Genomic DNA, 18695 nt, shown 5'->3' on the forward strand with positions numbered 1-18695 from the left:
ATATATTGATGTCATTATGGCAAAGAAAATATTTATGGTCTGGTTATGGTACAAAGAGCTTTGAACCAGGAGGCTGCCTGGGTTTTAATCCAAGCCCTACCAACTCACTGTGCAACCTTGAAGAGTACGTAACTTCTCTGTTCTCTAGTTTTAACACTTATAAAATGGTAATTCTTTTATGCATACTATACATGTGTATTGGCTGCCAGCAAGGAGACATTGTTTTAGACGCTGGGGATGCAACAGGGAACAAACCTCATTGAGCCACATTCAAATGGAGGAGGACAGACAGTCAACAAAATATAAAAGTGTACTATATAACGGAGTATACCAGAAAGTGATGACTGCTGTGGAGAACAATAAAGCATAAGAGGGCCATAGGAATGCTCGGGTGGGAGATGCAATTTTATATAAAGAATTCAGGGAAGGCCTCATTGAGTCAGAAACATTTGAACACTTGAAGGAGATGAGGACAAGACATGCCAATATCTGAGAGACGAATATCCCAGACAGAGGAAATACTATATACAAACAGTACAATATGGACACTTGTCTGGCATGGCAAGGACTGTGAACAAGCCCCTGGGGCTGAAGCACAGTGTGTGAGGGATCTTAAGCAAAAAGAGAAATAGGATCTCACTTCCATTTAAAAAAAGATAACTCTGGCTACTGTGTGGAGAATGGACTCTAGGGGACAAGAGAAGTGGAGAGACCAGGGAAGGAGTTTCCACAGGAATCCAGGTGTTACGTGTTGAATTGTGTCCCCCACCCCAATATGCTGAAGTCATAATCCCCAGTACCTCAGAATGTGACTCTGGAGATAGGGTCTTTACAGGTACCTCAATTATGGTGAGGTTTTAGGGTGGGCCTTGATCCAATATGATGGGCACCTTAATAAATGGGAACTTAGTGGGTATGGAGACACACAGGGAAAAGAGGGCCGTCGGCAAGCCAAAGAGCAAGGCCTGGGACACACCCTTCCTTCGCAACTCTCAGAAGGAAGCAAACCTGCTGGGACTAGACTTCTAGCCTTCAGAAGTGTGACAGTAAATTTCTGGGGTTAGTCAGGTTTGTCACAGCAGCCCTGGCACACTAATACACCACCGGGTACGAAGTAATTGTGGCTGGGACCATGGATCAGCAGAAGTATATATTTAAGTCAACAGGACTTCCTGGCAGATTGGGAGGCGTGCAAGAGAAAATCAGAGAGTCAAAGGTGATGTTAGGACTTGGGCCTTGGAAGGATAAAATTGGCACCAACAGAGGGGGAGCTGAGGCTGGAGCAGGCTTAGAGGTGGATGTGGTGGAAAGATCAGGAATTCAGTTTGGGAGATGCTATCAGGGATCCAGTTAGGGATGACGAGGACACAATTATTGTGAGAATCAAATGAGTTCAATACACATTTATTGTGTCTTTAGTGTGTGTAAAGCACTGAGGCATTTTTCAGTAGTAGATATTTTAAAATTTGAAGAGTTTCTGCTTTATAGAAGCTTTACAAAAATTACATGGATGAGACGTTCAGTCTTCAAAAGGTGAAAACATCAAGTATCAGAGAAGTGGCACAGGCCATGCATGGTTTGTCTGTAATCAGCGTAACTGAAATTGTTCATTTCCTCTACAGATAATTGCACAGCTGTACTTCGCAAAACGATAATGACAGGTCATCCTGGTTCATACTCTGAAGTATTCATTTGGATTTGTATGCTCTAGTGTGTCTGGTTTTAGTCGGTCTTATTACTATAAGGATGTATGAAAGGTTTTGTGGGCTCCGAATCAGAAAGACCTAAGTTCGAATGCTGTTTCTGGCACTAGCTGTCTGAACATAGTGAGTTAGTCCAAGTCGGTTCCTTTATCTGTAAGATGGGGGTAACAATCCCTCAAGGGATAAATCAGGTGGCGCATACATACCAGTGCTTCCTCTAGTGACCAGTTCACAGTGAGCACTCAGGAAAGCTGTAGTTGGTTTCAGACCATGCTACAGGTGTTCAGGTCGAGGTGAACAGTCACTGTAAGGTCAGGAAAGACAGAGTGGGGCAGATAGCCCCGAGGCTGGGACCAAAAGCAGGAGAGAGATTTACACAGACGGCATAGACCAATGCTTCTCAAATTTTAATGTGGCTTCCAATCACCCCGGTTGTCAGGCTGAGTCAGGATGTCTGGAGCGGGGCCTGGGTGATGCCCGCCCCCCGCGCTGCTGTGAGGCCACACTTTTACCAGAAGCGGCACAGATCACAAGCAAATAGAATGCAGTGATCTAGGCACAAGAGTGCTGACATATGGGGTGTTGGGGGGGTAGGTGTTCCTATCCAGTTTGGTTGGAGGAGTTCACATTAGAAAATGGCAGGGGGATGTTTGGAAAGGCAGGATGAGGCCACATCCTGGCACGCGGTGAAGGGCTCACTGAGTTGACACTTTATTGTGCAGGATGTGGTCAATAACATGGTGACGACAGCACGCAGATACTCACCCTGCTATTTACCTGTACAACTCATCAGAGCACGGAAGGGCTGAGAACAAGGAGACCCAAGGAAGATTGCTCCAGTCAGGGTCCTTTCATCTGAGAGAAAGTGAAATCCCTTCAAACCAATATGAGCAAGAGGAAATGGAGAGAAGGTTCTGGTAAGGCCATAGAGCTCAAAAGGTGCAGAAACCGATTCAGTTCTGGAGACCAGCCTCTCTCTCATCCACATCTCTCTGAGGGTTTCGCTTCCTCTTGCATGTGGCCCAGAGTGGCCCAGGGGTTTTGTATTTACTATCCACAGCTCACTGGAAACTGTGTCTTTTAATTCAGATTCCTAGAGGAAAACTCAAATGGGCATGGCTTATATTCTGAGACAGATCACACAATGCATAGGTCACTTGTGAATCGGCTACCCCTTCACGGTCACGTAGAGTCAGAGGAAAAACAGTCTCATGCGATTCAGTAGGGGCTGTGGGCCAGGGCAGTGTCCTTAAAAAGGCTGTGGGCAGAAACCCCAAAATATGTACATCTAATGGAGAAAAGATGTTCAAGCTTAATCTATTCTTTAAAAAAAAAAAAAAGAGTCCTCTCCTCTTGGCTTATCATCCAAACGTCCCCAAATCAGTCTCCACTGTCACCATTTCCCAACTTCCCATCTGCTCAACCCAGTCTGGCTTCAGCCTCCCTCCCCTCCGCCCCCATGGTGTCCTGACAGTGCCCTATGAAAAGGCATTTGTGACATTCCAAGTTACCAAACCCAAAAACAGTAACCCAGTGTCTCTGTGGCTCTGATTCTGCCTTGTGTTAATGCAGAGAACCCTGTTTCTTCACAGTATACCCAAACAAATCCAATCTTACCAATGAGCCAGTAATAAGGTGAGATCACACAGTAAACATAATTTCATTTGATAAATTTCTCCTTCACACATTTTCTGTTTCTCAGTTTGTTCCTCTCTACACTCACCAAGGATAGCTCTGGGTCCCTCTTTTAAAGGTTGGGGTCAACTGACTCCCAGTCTGGAGGCTCAGTAGCCTCCAAATTTGCATGGATATCTCACAAGAGGGATTTCTCATCCCACACCTTAACCACGAGAGAAAATGCCACATCTCGGTTCCTTCCAGCACCTTCCACCAGATGTTTGTCACTCTTATCTGTCCAGTCACCACAGGCTCCTGAAGGGGCTCTAGTTCGTGAACAAGGTGAATGTAGGCCCCCAAGTGTCAGCTCAGGCTCCAGAACTGGAATCTGGGAGCAGGCTCATTCCCCTAAAGTTCAGCTATGAATCAGCAAAGCTCATAATTCCTTGGAGAATTCAGTCCAATCCCATATTTAGAAAAGGATATTCTCTCATTATTGTTTAGCTTTGTTCTTTATAAATAAGAGACATTCCTCAGTTAATGGCAACTCCATCTCTCCAGCATTTGGGCCAGGTTCATTTCAAATATATCGGCAAATTCTGTTGGCTCTACCTTCATTATATATCCAGACACTTTTCACTGCATCCATAAACTACCATCCCAGTCCATCATGGCCTTTCCAGTCATATATCACCCAGATTAATGCAATAGTCTCCTTAACTAGCCTTCCTGTCTCAGTCTGTCCTCATCATTTTAGCCAGAGGATCCTTTTAAAATGGAAGTCAGAGTATGACTCCTCTGTTCAAAAATGGCTCCCATCACACTCAAGCCTAAAAGACATCGTCCTCATGTCAGCCTAAAGGCCCTGTATCTGTGCTCCCTGCATTTCTGACTTCACCTAGCACAAGGCTCTCCCTTCTTTACTCCATTCTAGCCCCACTGGCCACTTAAAAAATGGAACCAATAGCTAATACTTTTCGAGCACTTACCATGTGTCAGGTTCTTCCTTACATTCCTTTAATCCATTGAAATGGAGAACTTAAGAGATTATACAACTTGCTCAAGGTTGCACACCTAACGTACAAGTGGGAACAAACCCGATCAAGTTCTGGCTGTGAAGTTCGCATTCTCAACCATATGGTCTATGTAAATTATCTTTGATTTGTGGTATTTTTATTACTTTCTAGATATTCACCTGTGTTTCCCTTGACCTGAGAGTATTAAAAAAAAAAAACAACGAAGTAATTAGATATTTCTTTGATTTTAATTAATCTTTAATTTTGGCATTTGCGATTCTTTGTGGCATGATAGCCAATTTCTGTAAATGATCCAGGGTTGCTTGAAAAGGTATATTCTATGTGAAGGACAGAGGATTTAACATATATCTATTAGACCTATCTTATTTTGATCCCTGATACACTTTTATCTGTAACTATTTGCAGGCTTGTTTTCATGTCCTCAATCTCATCACTTTTTGGACTCTTTTTCTGAGTTCTTACATTTCACTGAGAGTATGGAGAATGTCTGACATCTGCTTTCCTGGGATATTCTTTTGACAGATATTCTTCACTGCCTTTTGCTTATTCTGTTCCTTTGGAGGGGGTGGCTATAGGGGGAGGAAGGGTACAGTTGGGTTGTGTTGACTATCCAGTTCTGCTGGTTCCTTTCTGCCCATTAGTCATCTTCTGATGATGGCAATTCTACCCAGGCCCTCTATTTACAATATCCAGGACGTGGTAAGGGAAATTGGTTATCTGAAGCAGCTGACAGCTTTAAGTTGGGCAGGTGGGGGAGGGAGCGCATCCACACTCAGTTTTTGCTGTCCCTCCTGCAGAGCAAGAGGTCAGTATGGCTCACAGTAAAGCCTTTGTCATAGATTTTCTGGAGATCCAGCTGGTGTTTCTCTCGGCTGCAAGGGGGTTGTGCAGCTGTGTTTCCCCTTGGCCATTTCTCACTTTCAGATCAATTCTCTATCCATCTGGAGGCTGAAATGCAGAAAGGGTAGTGATTCCATGAAATTTCTCATTTCCAGCACTTGTCATGGGTCTAACCAAGCCCCATGATCATTTTGCCACTCCTACCAGAGGGTCTTTAGGTGGACCTTTCAGAGAGGTGACTATTTTAGAGAATTCTTTCTTGAAGCCTTCTTTCATGATGCACTTGGAATTCACCTTTAGTCCCCAAATATTTGACAGATATTTTTCATAATCTGTGGTAGATTTATGGCTGTTTCTTTACCTAAGAAATTTTCTATTTATTTCAATCCTTTAGTTTTCAACAGGTGCAGTGGGATAGAAAGAATAGAGTCTCCTGGTTTTAAAAGGTGGGATAAATAAGATTCCATGAAGGTCATAGCCTAGGGATTCAGAAAAACAGTGGTGTTTCTACAGTGTAATCAAGCTGGACCACTTAAAAGGGTAAGCTAAAGTTTAATAGGTCATAAGCAGAAGGTAAAGCAAAAAGGGACAGGGCTTGGTCTCAGATTCAGGTTTGGATAGGATTACAGACCAAGACATAATAAATAGGAGTCAAAACAGATCAGTGGTGTGGAGAAATTGGAACCCTTGTGTACTGCTGGTGGGAATGTAAAATGGCATAGCCACTATGGAAAACAATACGAAGGTTCCTCAAAAATTTTAAAATAGCAGCACCACCTGATCCAGCAATTCCACTTCTGGGTATATACCCACAAGAATTTAAAGCAGAGTCTCAAAGAGATATCTGCAACACCCATGTTCACAGCAGTGTTATTCACAATAGTTAAAATGTAAAAGCAACCCAAGTGTCCACTGACAGATGGACAAGCAAAATGTGGGACATATGTACATACACACATTGGAATATCATTCAGCCTCAAGAAAGAAAAAACGAAATCTGACACATGCTACAACATGGATAAATCTTGAGGACATTATGCTAAGTAAAATAAGTCAGGCACAAAAAGACAGATATTGTAGGATTCCACTTATATGAGGTACTTAGGATAGTCAAATCATACAGAAAAAGGAGAATGGCAGTTCCCAGGGCTGGGAGTAGGGGGTTGGGAGAATGGGGAATTACTGTTTCATAGGTATAGCTTCACTTTTGCAAGAAGAGTTATGGAGATAGATGGAGGTGATGGTTGTGCACTATGAATGTATTTAATACCCCTGAACTGTGCACTTAAAAATGGTTAAGATGGCAAATTTTGTGATGTGTCTTTTAGCACACACACACAAAAAACCCCTGGAAAAAGCCACAACAGGATAAATGGGCAAGATGAACTATAATTTGGGCAATAAGCAGACGTCAGGGATTTAAGAAACCAGCAAAGGCGATACTGTAAGAAGATGGTAACATAGTTTGGATATCCCCTACCTCTGCCCTAAAGCAGTAAACATGGGATATATATACCCGAATACACACACACACACACACACACACAAACACACGTTAACTCTCAGTTCCCCATGTAGCTTGCTTTTTCAGTTACACATATTTTAAGAACCAACTATTACTCCCTTGTCCAAAAGTGGGTAATTATCCCCGATAACTGAATTCTTGATAACTAAGGGGTTTATCATTTACAGATTTTTTTTTTTTTTTACACACTGCATTTTATTTGACTTATACTTTGAGATTTTTTTAAAAGCCACTTTCTCCCACTTTACAGGTGCAGGAACTACAGCACAGTCACGTACAACAACTTGCCTAAGATTGCACATCTATTACATCTGCAGAGCCAGCAGCATGAGGCTCTATTAGCTATTTGTATACACTTTCCTTTACACCTGGAGTTAACACATGGAATGAAAGGATCTACATTTACACAGAGTTTCAACAAATGTCTTTTCCATATATGTAGGAATATCACTCAAATGCATGTGGAGAATAATAATTTATTGAGTGTGGCAGATCTAAGGTGGCCATATAAATTTAGGTATAGTCAAAAGTACCCTTGAAAATCCCTCACAGGGGGTACCTGGGTGGCTCAGTCCTTAAGCGTCTGCCTTCGGCTCAGGTCATGATCCCAGGGTCCTGGGATCCAGCCCCGCATTGGGCTCCCTGCTCGGCAGGAAGCCTGCTTCTCCCTCTTCCACTCCTCCTGCCTGTGTTCCCTCTCTCACTGTGTCTCTCTGTGTCAAATAAATAAAATCTAAAAAAAAAAAAAAAGAATCCCTCACATCTCCCATGGTTGTATATACATAACCCAAAATAGTACACACTAAAATTTGAGAATCAATGTCTCAAACCTATGAAAAACACAAAGGGATGTATATTTAGATGTCAGGGTATTCAAACAATTCTGCCTTTAAGGCAACTATGAAAACACTGGTGAATGGAGAATCCTGCTTTTTACAAGATTTAACTTCATTGTTTAAATATTTGCCTTTTATATACCTATTCAATCTTACTATATCATATGCTGTTGTAGGGATTAAAGGAGAGAGTGGAATCATATCTTTCAAAGGGAATAGGTTCGAAAATCATTATATTTATGATATGGCTCTACTTAACTGTTGTGACCATGTATGTATACATTTTCTCGATCAGTGAATATGATGAGTATCATTTCTACTGTGCAGAAGTCAGTGAAATTTTTTTGCCTTCAGAAAGAGGGCAAAATGTTAACAATTCTCACATTAACTTACAATGCCAATTCAGGAGTGGGTGAAGGGAGAAAAACCACCGTAAAAATGACACTCAGAAGGGTAGGAAGAAAATCCTACTCTAACACTGTCGGAAACCAAGTGATATGTAGAAATTATGAAAAAGAGAACTGAAAAGAAAGGGTTGGATTTGGTAATTGATGATTTTCAGTAACAATTTCATAAAATGAGTTGCTCTGAATTGGGCTGGATAGTAGAAGCTCTGAAAAACTGAAGTGATGCCAACTTATAGGATGGTGGCACAGAAATGCTAAAGATAACTAGGTTTTTTGTTTTTTGTTTTTTAAGCAGCTCAAGAAGGCTCAAAGATGATGGATTAAGCACAAGCTTAAGAAACTTTAGTCCCCCCAAACAAACAGAAAGAAAAATGAGTAGGAATACAACCTAAGTGCTGAAATCAAGGGATTCCACTATCCGGATCCAGACAGAAAATTGAGTATTAGCAATTACTTTATGCAATTATTTCATGAAAGCAGATAATATAAGAACACACACACACACACTGCAGATAAATCCACAATAAGACAGGAAAAAGAAACGTAGATATTTTGGCAAATTTGAGAAAGAAAAGACAAATCTTTAGGAAGAACCATAGCCCAAGACACATGCTGGAGATAAGTACTACAAGGAAAAAGTTGAGATGTGAAAGACAACTTGAAAAGCTCTAGAAATCTAAAAAGAATTCCAGAAACAGACCAGAGAAAATGGAGGAAAATAAAGAAATTATAAAGACAGCTATATGTTGTTTCAAAATCAGATGTAAAACAAAATGATGCAGGAAAATTGGATAAAAGGGGTATCAAATACTAACAAAAAGTGTAGCAAGATTAAAATCAAACAGAATTCAGGCAAAGCATTAAAGAGGGAAAACATGTTTTATACTGTTGAAATGGTACAATCCATCAAGAATATATATCAGTCATAGACCCTCAATCACAACTTTGACATATATAAAGTAAAAACTGATACAAAGAAAAATGACATATTCACAATATTTATGGGGGAAATCAACAAAACTATCTCTTAATCAACAGGTTTGCCAGACAATAAAAACAAGATATAAAAATTTAAATAATCCAATAAAAAAGCTCAATCTAAAACACACATTCATATACAGAATTTGGTACCTACAATACTGTGGACAAACCTCCTTTTCAGACACATATGGAAACACACACACGAAAAATCTCTCAATACAGAGCAAGAAGATAATCACACAAATGACATTCTTGGCCCACATTTAAATTGAAAATTAATCACAAAAAGATAACAAAATAAAAACACCCTCCCCCCCCAAACCTATCTGTTCAGAATTTTTTAGAAGTCCTCTGGGAGAAAATAAAAAACCACCTAGCTTAAGCATCAAAGCTAAAATTATAAGCTATTTAGAAAGGAATAATAAAGGCAACACAACAACAACAAAACAAAAACAAAACAAAAATCCCTTGGAATGTAATTAAGCAGTACTTAGAAATGTCTATATTAGAAAACAAAAGAGACTAAAGGTACATGAACAAAGTATACAACCCAAGAGACGAAAAGAAGAATAAATTCAAGTACAGTTGAAAGAAGAAATGAAGATCGTTGTAGAAATTACAAAGATAACAACAACAATAAAAAAAACAATCAATAAAACCAAAAGCTGGTTCTTAGAAAAAACATCAATATAATCCAGTGACAGGGGGAAAAACAAGAGATGCCAAAGATTTTTGAGTCAAGAAAAAAAAATACATGGAGCTGCTGCAGAGATTTATAAAATAAAATAACCTATTAAAAACTTTTACCAACAAATTTTGAAATCCAGACAATCACAATTTCCAAGGAAAATATGGGTTACCACAACTTCACTTCAGGAAAAAGTGAAAAACTTGTATTAAATAACCATAAAAGAGGCTAAAAAGATAGTAAGAGCTTCAGCTCCTAAAAAAAGTTTTGGCCTAGGCCCCAAAGGACTCAGGGTAAAGGAGCAAACGTAGATTAAACTAGTTTTCCTATCCACCAGCAACAATTAGAAAAAGCAATTTTAAGGAAAGATACAATTTGCATGACTCTTATGTACAACTTTACTGATAGATATAAGACAGATACCAAATACCTGACTGTATTCATGGATTGGAAGATTCCGTATCAACAAGATGGTCATTCTCTCCAAGATAAATTTTTTTTTAATTCAATGCAATTTGAACAAAAATCCTAAGGACTTTTCCCAGAATTTACCAATCTGATTTTAAAATTCATGTGGACATGTGAGAAGACAAAAGTCAAGACCATTTTTAAGAGTACTAATAAGGGAGATGCCTTCCTACAAAACTATAATATGAAAATATACTGGTTGTTAGAGTACATACATAAACTAATGGAACACAAAAGAGAGCCTAGAAACATTATAAAGATAAATACAGTTTTTAATACACTGTCACTATATAAAGGCACTTAGTATATGACACATATGGCATTTAAATAAAAGAATCAACTATTTAGTAATAGTGCTGAGATGAATGGCTATGCATTTGTAAAAAGTAAGTCCCCTAACTCACAGCATACACAAAGTTAATTTCAAATGGATACAAGTCTAAAAATGAAAAGCAAACAAAAGCTCTTATGCATCCCTGGTGGGAATATAAAGTAATACAACTAATTTGGAATGCAATTTGGCAATATCTAAAAGTAGCATATTCATATTCATTAAATGCAACATTTCCATTCAGAATGGTTGTTTTGCGCTTGTTTACTTTGGCACTGGTCTGTAATAGTTAAAGTGCAAAATATCTGATTATCCATCAATAAGATAAATGATTAACTGTGTTTTATAATGGATTAACTGTGGTATATTCAAACAATAGAATGTTTTACAAAAGGAATTAAGAGGAATTAACTACAGGATTTAATCAAATCTTAGATGACATCAATTTTAAGGTACACCATTATTTTGTCATTAAGAAAGAAGAGCTGCCAATTTTAAGACATTACTGATTTTAAGAAGCATACCAATTTCAGGGATGGAGAGATCAACAGGTATCGGCATGGCTATATCTCAAAGACGCAGTACCGGGTGAAAAATAGCAGGTTTCAAAATTATAGATACAATGGGCTTTTTTCCATAATATTTAAAAACACATAAAATAGTCCTATGTATTTTTTAAAAAATATACATGTGTAAAATGAGAATGAAAATACTTATGGGAAAGACACACATTAATATCAGGGTACTTATCTCTTAGTAAAAAAGAGCAAAAGAGATTATAAGCCTTAGCCACACCTTTTAATCTTACTTATTAAAAACAAAAGAAGGACGTAGCTTTTGCATAGCACATATACTAGAAGTGAGCATATCCTCCCCATGAAGGGACAAACGTCAATTCAAACACTCCACAGCATCAGTGGCATAATTATGGAATGTTTCTTAAGACACAATAAACATTGCAACATCGATTGGTAAACATTCCTGAGAGATTTCCCTGCTCACTTACAGGGAGAGGAGAAAACACGTGTATGAATTGGGGTGGGGGGAGGGTTAGAATTGAAAAAAATAGTGAAGTGTTAACATCTTTTAAACTTGGAGAATGAGATCATGATGGTCTACTGTATTATTTCCTGGATGTCTGAAATATTTTTAACTTGGAATTTTTAAAAATAAAATTTAAAAAGGCACCATGTACAATTTAAATGTAAGCTCTATCAAGATTTCAGGAAGTTGAAACAAATAATACATTATACGTTAAAAAAAAAGAAGATAGTAGGAAGGGGAAAATGAAGGGGGGGGAATCAGGGGGGGAGACGAACCATGAGAGACTATGGACTCTGAGAAACAAACTGAGGGTTTTAGAGGGGAGGGGGGTGGGGGGATAGGTTAGCCTGGTGATGGGTATTAAAGAGGGCACGTACTGAATGGAGCACTGCGTATTATATGCAAAGGATGAATCATGGAACACTACATCAAAAACTAATGATGTAATGTATGGTGATTAACATAATAAAATAAAGTAAAAAAAAAAGATTTCAGGAAGTAAATAGCTCCTACATTATATAAATTGTTTCATCAAAAAATACAGTGAGCTTTTCAACTAATTCTAGAAGGCTAGCAAAACCCCTTTAATCCAGTACTCAGATAAGGATAACATAACAAAGGAAATTATAAACCAACCTTGCTGCTCAACATGAATATAAGCATATTAAGTAAAATGTTAGCACACCTGCAGCATGACCAAGCCAAGCTGGGTTAATCCTACCAAAACAAGGATGATTGTATACATAATTCATTACATTAATAATTCTATTTTTTAAAAACATAAACTGTTATGCAAACATGGAATTCAACACACACTCCAAATCTTATTTTTTTAATAGCCCTAATTAAACAGAAATAGAAACTTTCTTAAACTGGAAAAAGGCAGGATGCTTTCTATTTAACAGTACTCTAGTGGTGCGAACCAACACAATTAGACCAGAAAAACATGATATATAAGTATCAGAACGATTTGAAATAATACTGACAAAACTATTTGGAGAGAGTTTATCTATCTAATAAATCCAAGAGAATTAACTGAAAAACTTTAAACCAGTACAAATTCAGCAGCTGAAAACAACATAGCGGGCATAACCAATTAGAAAATAAAAGAATGATAACAGTAACAATGTTTGAATGATACTAAACTGCGTAACACATTTTTTTGAAAGATGCAAAGCCTAGTCTTAATGAAGAAAATAAAATTGTTCTGAAGGGAAGGCTGTTTAAAAAACCTATCTCAGTGAGCACACTTAGTATTATTGTAAAGATGTTGGTATTTTAAGTAAGAGAAAACAAGAATAGCCAGGAATAATAAGACATGTTAAAATTAAAACTTAGGAAAAATTTTCAGACCAAATATAAAAATATGTTACATAGGTATAGTAATTATATTAGATGTTGGTTATAGGCATGGACAAAGAGATTCAGGTAGATAAAGAGACTTAGTTCATGATACCTGTGGCATCTCAAACCAGGAGAGAGAAGAAACTATACAATAAACTGTGTTAAGAAAAGTAACTATACACTTAAGAGAAAATTAAGTTACACCACAATCATACACAATATATAAAAATAGTCCCCAGATGGATTAAATGATATTAAAAAACCTAAGTATTAGAAGGAAACACAAAAATATTTTCAGAATCTTGCAGTTAGCACAAAACCCACAATGAAAAATGCAGATTTGAGCTCACAAAGGGGAAAAACTTCTGTGTTATAGGACAGAAAATACCATTTTAAAAAGCTTAAAGGTAAGTGACTCACTAGAAGGTATCTTCCACATATTTAATAAGAGAATAATGCGAGAATAAGTAAAGAAAGATGGTAAGCCTACTTCTGGCACACACAGCAGTCCCCCCATATCCACAGCAGGGTACTGTCTAAGACCCCCAGAGGATGCCTGATGTGGATAGGACTGAACCCTAGATATACACTATGCTTTTTCCATATACATACATACCTATGGTATAGTTTAACTTATAAATTAGGCATTATAAGAGATTAACAACAATTACTGATAAAAAACAAATAATGTATTGTAATAAAAATTATGCGAATGTGGTTTCTCTCAAAATATCTTATTGTACTGGGCTCACTCTTCTTGTTAGGATGATGTGAGATGATAAAATGCTTATGTGATGAGATGAAGTGAGGTGAATAATACAGGCACTGTGACAGTGCGAGGCTACTCCTGAGTATCTGACAAAACTTCAGAAGGAGGATCACCTGCTTCTGGACCACAGTTGACCGTGGGTAGCTGAAATTACAGAAAGTAAAACCCCAGATAAGAGGGGACTACTGTAGGTTAGCTCAAAACAGCAGTACCTTTTTGTAAGGAAATGTAACACAGTGTGGCTGGAGTCCATAAGCCATCCCTACCTCCTCCCTTTTTACCTAGAGACAACAATGATTAAAAAAAAAATACTAAATAGAAAAATGGGCAAAGAATATGAACAAGTAATTCATCGGACAGAAATAACACAAATGAAAACCTATGCAACAATGCAGTTTTGCTTGTAATTGGAGAAATGAAAATGAAAACAAAGTAATTCTGTAACCACTGGACTGAGAAAAATTTAAAAAAGCATTAATTGGTACACTTTTTAGAAAGCAATTGGGCAGAATTTATTATTTAAAGAACATCACAGTTCTCTACATAGGAATCTATTTCTTATAGGAAACCTGGCACCTTAGCACAAAGACATATAGAGATGATCATCTACTGCATTGTTTCTAACAGTGAAAAATGTAAATAACCCAAATGCCCAACAGAATAGTTAAGTAAATCATGGCAGTTGTTAAAAGGGTGAGATAAACCCCTATGTTCTAATAGCCTTATAAGAACATTAAGTAAAGGAGAAAGTTGTAGAAAGGTATATGATCCTGCTTACATAAAAACAAAAGATAATATGTATATAGGAGTGAGAAAGTATGACAGACTGAAATCCTGATCTAGTGAACATACTTTGCTCTGAATGTCTGTGTTGTTTCTACCTTTCTATAGGAAAGTATTTAGAAGTCCTTGTATTAATTTTTAAATAGAAACAAAAATGTTTGTTAATGTGAATGTTGTCTATCTGAATAATGGAACTATAGAACTCAGTTCTAACAATTTCCCATTATGAACGGTTTGAATCTTGAAGACAAGGTAATTGCTTCTTCAGATTAAACTAGTAAGCTAATCTTCTTGTATTACAGTTAACTAACTGGGCCAATCTGTTTATAGTCCCTTAACTGTATTATACAGTCTTTTAAAACTGTCATGTTAAATGTCTTAAGTTTCATATTTTTATTCTCTTGCTCTAAAAAGTCATCAGTAGGTCCCTTAGCTGGTTTTAGAATTCAAAGCCATACCCAATATTCTCTCAAACTACTTGTGCAAAGTATCTTCCCACTTCCCAACCACAACAGAACTTTTTCTCCATCTCAGCCAAATAGGTCTCTTGGTTCCCAAATGAACAGATCTGGTGCACCCAACCCCCAATCATTCACACATCTATAAGGTGTTAACTGTATTGCCTTCTCTCTGGTAATTTTTCACCCAAGATTTTTATACAAAACTATAGGCACCCAAGGGCCGTAATGCAGATTACATAGTGAACAGAGTTAAACACATTAGCTCAAGAATGTAAATTATGGGGGTACCTGGGTGGCTCAGTTGGTTAAGCCTCTTGATTTTGGCTCAGGTCATGATCTCAGGGTCCTGAGATCGAGCCCCATGTTGGGCTCCGCACTGGGCATGGAGACTGCTTAAGATTCTCTCTCTGCCCCTCCCTCCACCCCTGCTCATGCTCTCTCTCTTAAAATAAAAAAGAACGTAAGTTATGTACAATAAATGAAATTTACATTTTTTTTAATGTTTTATTTATTTATTCATGAGAGTCAGAGAGAGAGGCAGAGGCAGAGGGAGAAGCAGGCTCCCCGCCTAGCAGGGAGCCCGATGCGGGACTCGATCCTAGGACCCCGGGATCATGACCTGAGCCGAAGGCAGACGCTCAACCATCTGAGCCACCCAGGAGCCCCATGAAATTTACATTTTTATCCATCACTTTCTAAGATCGAAGCCTGAAGCATGTTCTATGCTTACAATAAATAGCCATTTTGGTTCAAGTAAGTTATTTGAATTCTACTCCAAAATCAATAGTCTAAGAATTAAAACCATCAATTCTGAATAGTTCTGTGACCTTTGAGCAAGTCTAGGTTTCTTTATTTGTAAAATGTTGATAATGAACATGTTTCTCCTAATGGGAGATAATGTAAGCAAACAGGTAGCAGAGTATCCAGGAAAACATGTCCAATATTACATTCATCCTGTGACTAGGAAATCCCAACAGAACTGAAGAATTATGTTATCACTACTTTAAAATTTATTAATATTTATTCAATCAATGTTGATATGATGATTAATATTTGAGGTAGTATAGAAAGAGCATGGCTTTGGAGTTAAACAGATGTGACAGAATCTTCAGTCACCACTTCAGAGATGAGAAACCTTGGGTAAACCACAATCTCTGATCCTCAGTTCCCTCATATGTTAAAGGGCATACACACCATTAACTAAGACACAGAACTACAGTGAGGACTATGTGAGATGATAATTTATGAAAAGATTTAAATAAGGTATCTAGCACAAAAAATTATCAGGTTCCTTGATCTTAAATTTTAATGCCCGTAATTTATCTAAATTTTACTAATGTAAAGTTAATTCAGCAAACATCTTTTGAGCACTTACTATGTACACTACACACTATACTGAGCACTAGAGATAAACTAGTCAACAAAAACATGTATCATCTCTGTCTTCATACAGGTGAGCATTCTGGAGGCAGTGGGACAGGCATTAATGAAATAATCCAAATGCCAACCGTGCTAAGTGCTATGGAGAGGTAAGCTAAGGGGGCATATAATAGTGGGGTTTGCCCTGATCACAGAAATTGAGAAAAGCTGCCTTAGGGAAAATTCTCACTTGTAGTGTGAGTATGAAACATAGATATAGCAGAAGGAGGAAGAGTGCTCTGGGCGGAGACAATAGAATATGCTTTATCTTTTGAATGTCTATACAGCTTTATATATACCCTAATAGCTTGTACCTCTGGCAACTAAGTGCAAGGGACTGAAACAATAGTGTAGCTGGCACAGATGATAAAGACTGCCTAGTGACCAAAGATGCAGAGCTTTGTGGAGTACATTACCTTAAAGGCAATGGCAAATTGTTAAAGGGTTGTAGGATTTATACTGTTTATTATCATTGTTGCTGTCATTACTGGATAGATGGGATCACAGTATTTCACAACGGTCTGGCTACATTGTGAAAATGAATTCGAGGTCAGGCAAGAGTAAGTTTAAGCATACCAGTTTGGAGACAAAGAAATGATTAAGAACTTAAAAGAGATTACATTGGCGGGAATGGGTGGCTCAGTCAGTTGAGTGTTCGAGTCTTGGTTTTGGCACAGGTCATGATCTCAGGGTTGTGAGATCAAGTGCCAAATTGGGCTTTACACTGAGCATGGAGCCTGCTTAAGATTCTCTCTCTCGGGGCGCCTAGGTGGCTCAGTCGTTAAGTGTCTGCCTTCGGCTCAGGTCATGATCCCAGGGTCCTGGGATCGAGCCCCGCATCGGGCTCCCTGCTCCATGGGAAACCTGCTTCTCCCTCTCCCACTCCCCCTGCTTGTGTTCCCTCTCTCGCTGCGTCTCTCTCTGTCAAATAAATAAAATCTTTTAAAAAAAAGATTCTCTCTCTCGCCCTCTGTCCCTCCCGCACACTCTCTCTTAAATAAAATAATAATAATAGTAATAATAATAAAGTAGAAAAATTCTAGGGATAATCAGGAGATAAGTTCAATAGGACTAGATAACAGTGTAAGTGAAAGGAAAAGTCAGGGGCAATTTTTAGATTTGATTTGTATTACTAGTTGAATGCTAATTCTATTTTCGGATATACAAAGATGACCAGATATGAGAAGGAAAGGTTACGTATTCAGTATTGTGGACACAGTATTGTGCAAGAACAGCTGACCCTTGAATGACACAGGTTTCAACTGTGTAGGTCCACTTTATACATGGATTTTTTTTCCCTCTACACTCAGTACTATAAATGTATTTTCTCTTATGATTTTAATAACATTTTTTTCTACTTTATTGTAAGAATACAGTATATAATACATAATAACATGCAAAATATGTGTTAATTGACTATTATCAGTGAGGCTTTCAGTCAACAATAGGCTATCAGTAGTTAAATTTGGGGGGACTAAAAAGTCATATGCAAGTTTTCAACTTCGGGGGGGCAAGGAGGGGTTTCAGCGCCCCTAACCTCACCTTGTTCATGGGTCAATGGTATTTTTTAATTTTTTTTTTTTTTTTAAGATTTTACTTACTTATTTAAGAGAGCACGAGAGAGCACAAGCAGGGGAGAGGGAGGAGCAGGCTCCCCGAGGAGCAGGAAGCCTGATGTGGGGTTTGATCCCAAAACCCTGGGATCATGACCTGAACCACCCAGGTGCCCCTCAACTGTATTTCTTCAAATTAACAACAACAGCAACAAAAAGCCCAGTTCTTGCCACCTCCTACTCAAAGTCCTACAATGGATTTCCATCAAATTCTAAACACAACTCCTGACAGACATACAATTATGATCTGGCTCTTTGCAATCTCCTGACTTTCCCTCCTACCCCTTTATCCAGTGGTCACTTTCACTTCAAAAGCATTGGCCTTCTTGAAATTACTGATACACTCAAAGTTCATTCTTCCCTAAGGACTTTTGCACTTACTCTTCCTTCGGCCTGTAATACTTTTTCCCCAGGTGTTCATAGTGCTTGATCCCTCATATAATAGAAGTCCATGCTCAGATGTCACCCTTTCAAAGAATCTTCTTTGACTATCCTATATAAAATAGCCTTCCTGCTGAGAGGTTGGCCTGGAAAGGTAGAATGAAATCTTCTATAGTCTTGGTATGCTAAAGGAAAAGGCCTGTTGTACATAATACAAGTCTTACCCTCAAGACTTTTGAAACAAGTGGACTGAGTCAACCTAAAGCTGTACCCCAAGACCAACTCCATGGATTGAGGTAATCAATCCCTACAATGAGTAACAGAAAAGGAGATAAATCTTCTGGGGGGAGGAGAAATCACATCAACTTCAACCCTTCAGTTCTTTTATACACACTGTCCTGCATAAAAGAAAAAAATTGCAAGCCCTAGATACAGGGAGAAAGAAATA

The sequence above is a fragment of the Mirounga leonina genome, unplaced genomic scaffold, assembly GCF_011800145.1.
Source record: "Mirounga leonina isolate KUSES-001 unplaced genomic scaffold, KU_Mleo_1.0 Mir_127, whole genome shotgun sequence".
Classification (NCBI taxonomy): domain Eukaryota; kingdom Metazoa; phylum Chordata; class Mammalia; order Carnivora; family Phocidae; genus Mirounga; species Mirounga leonina.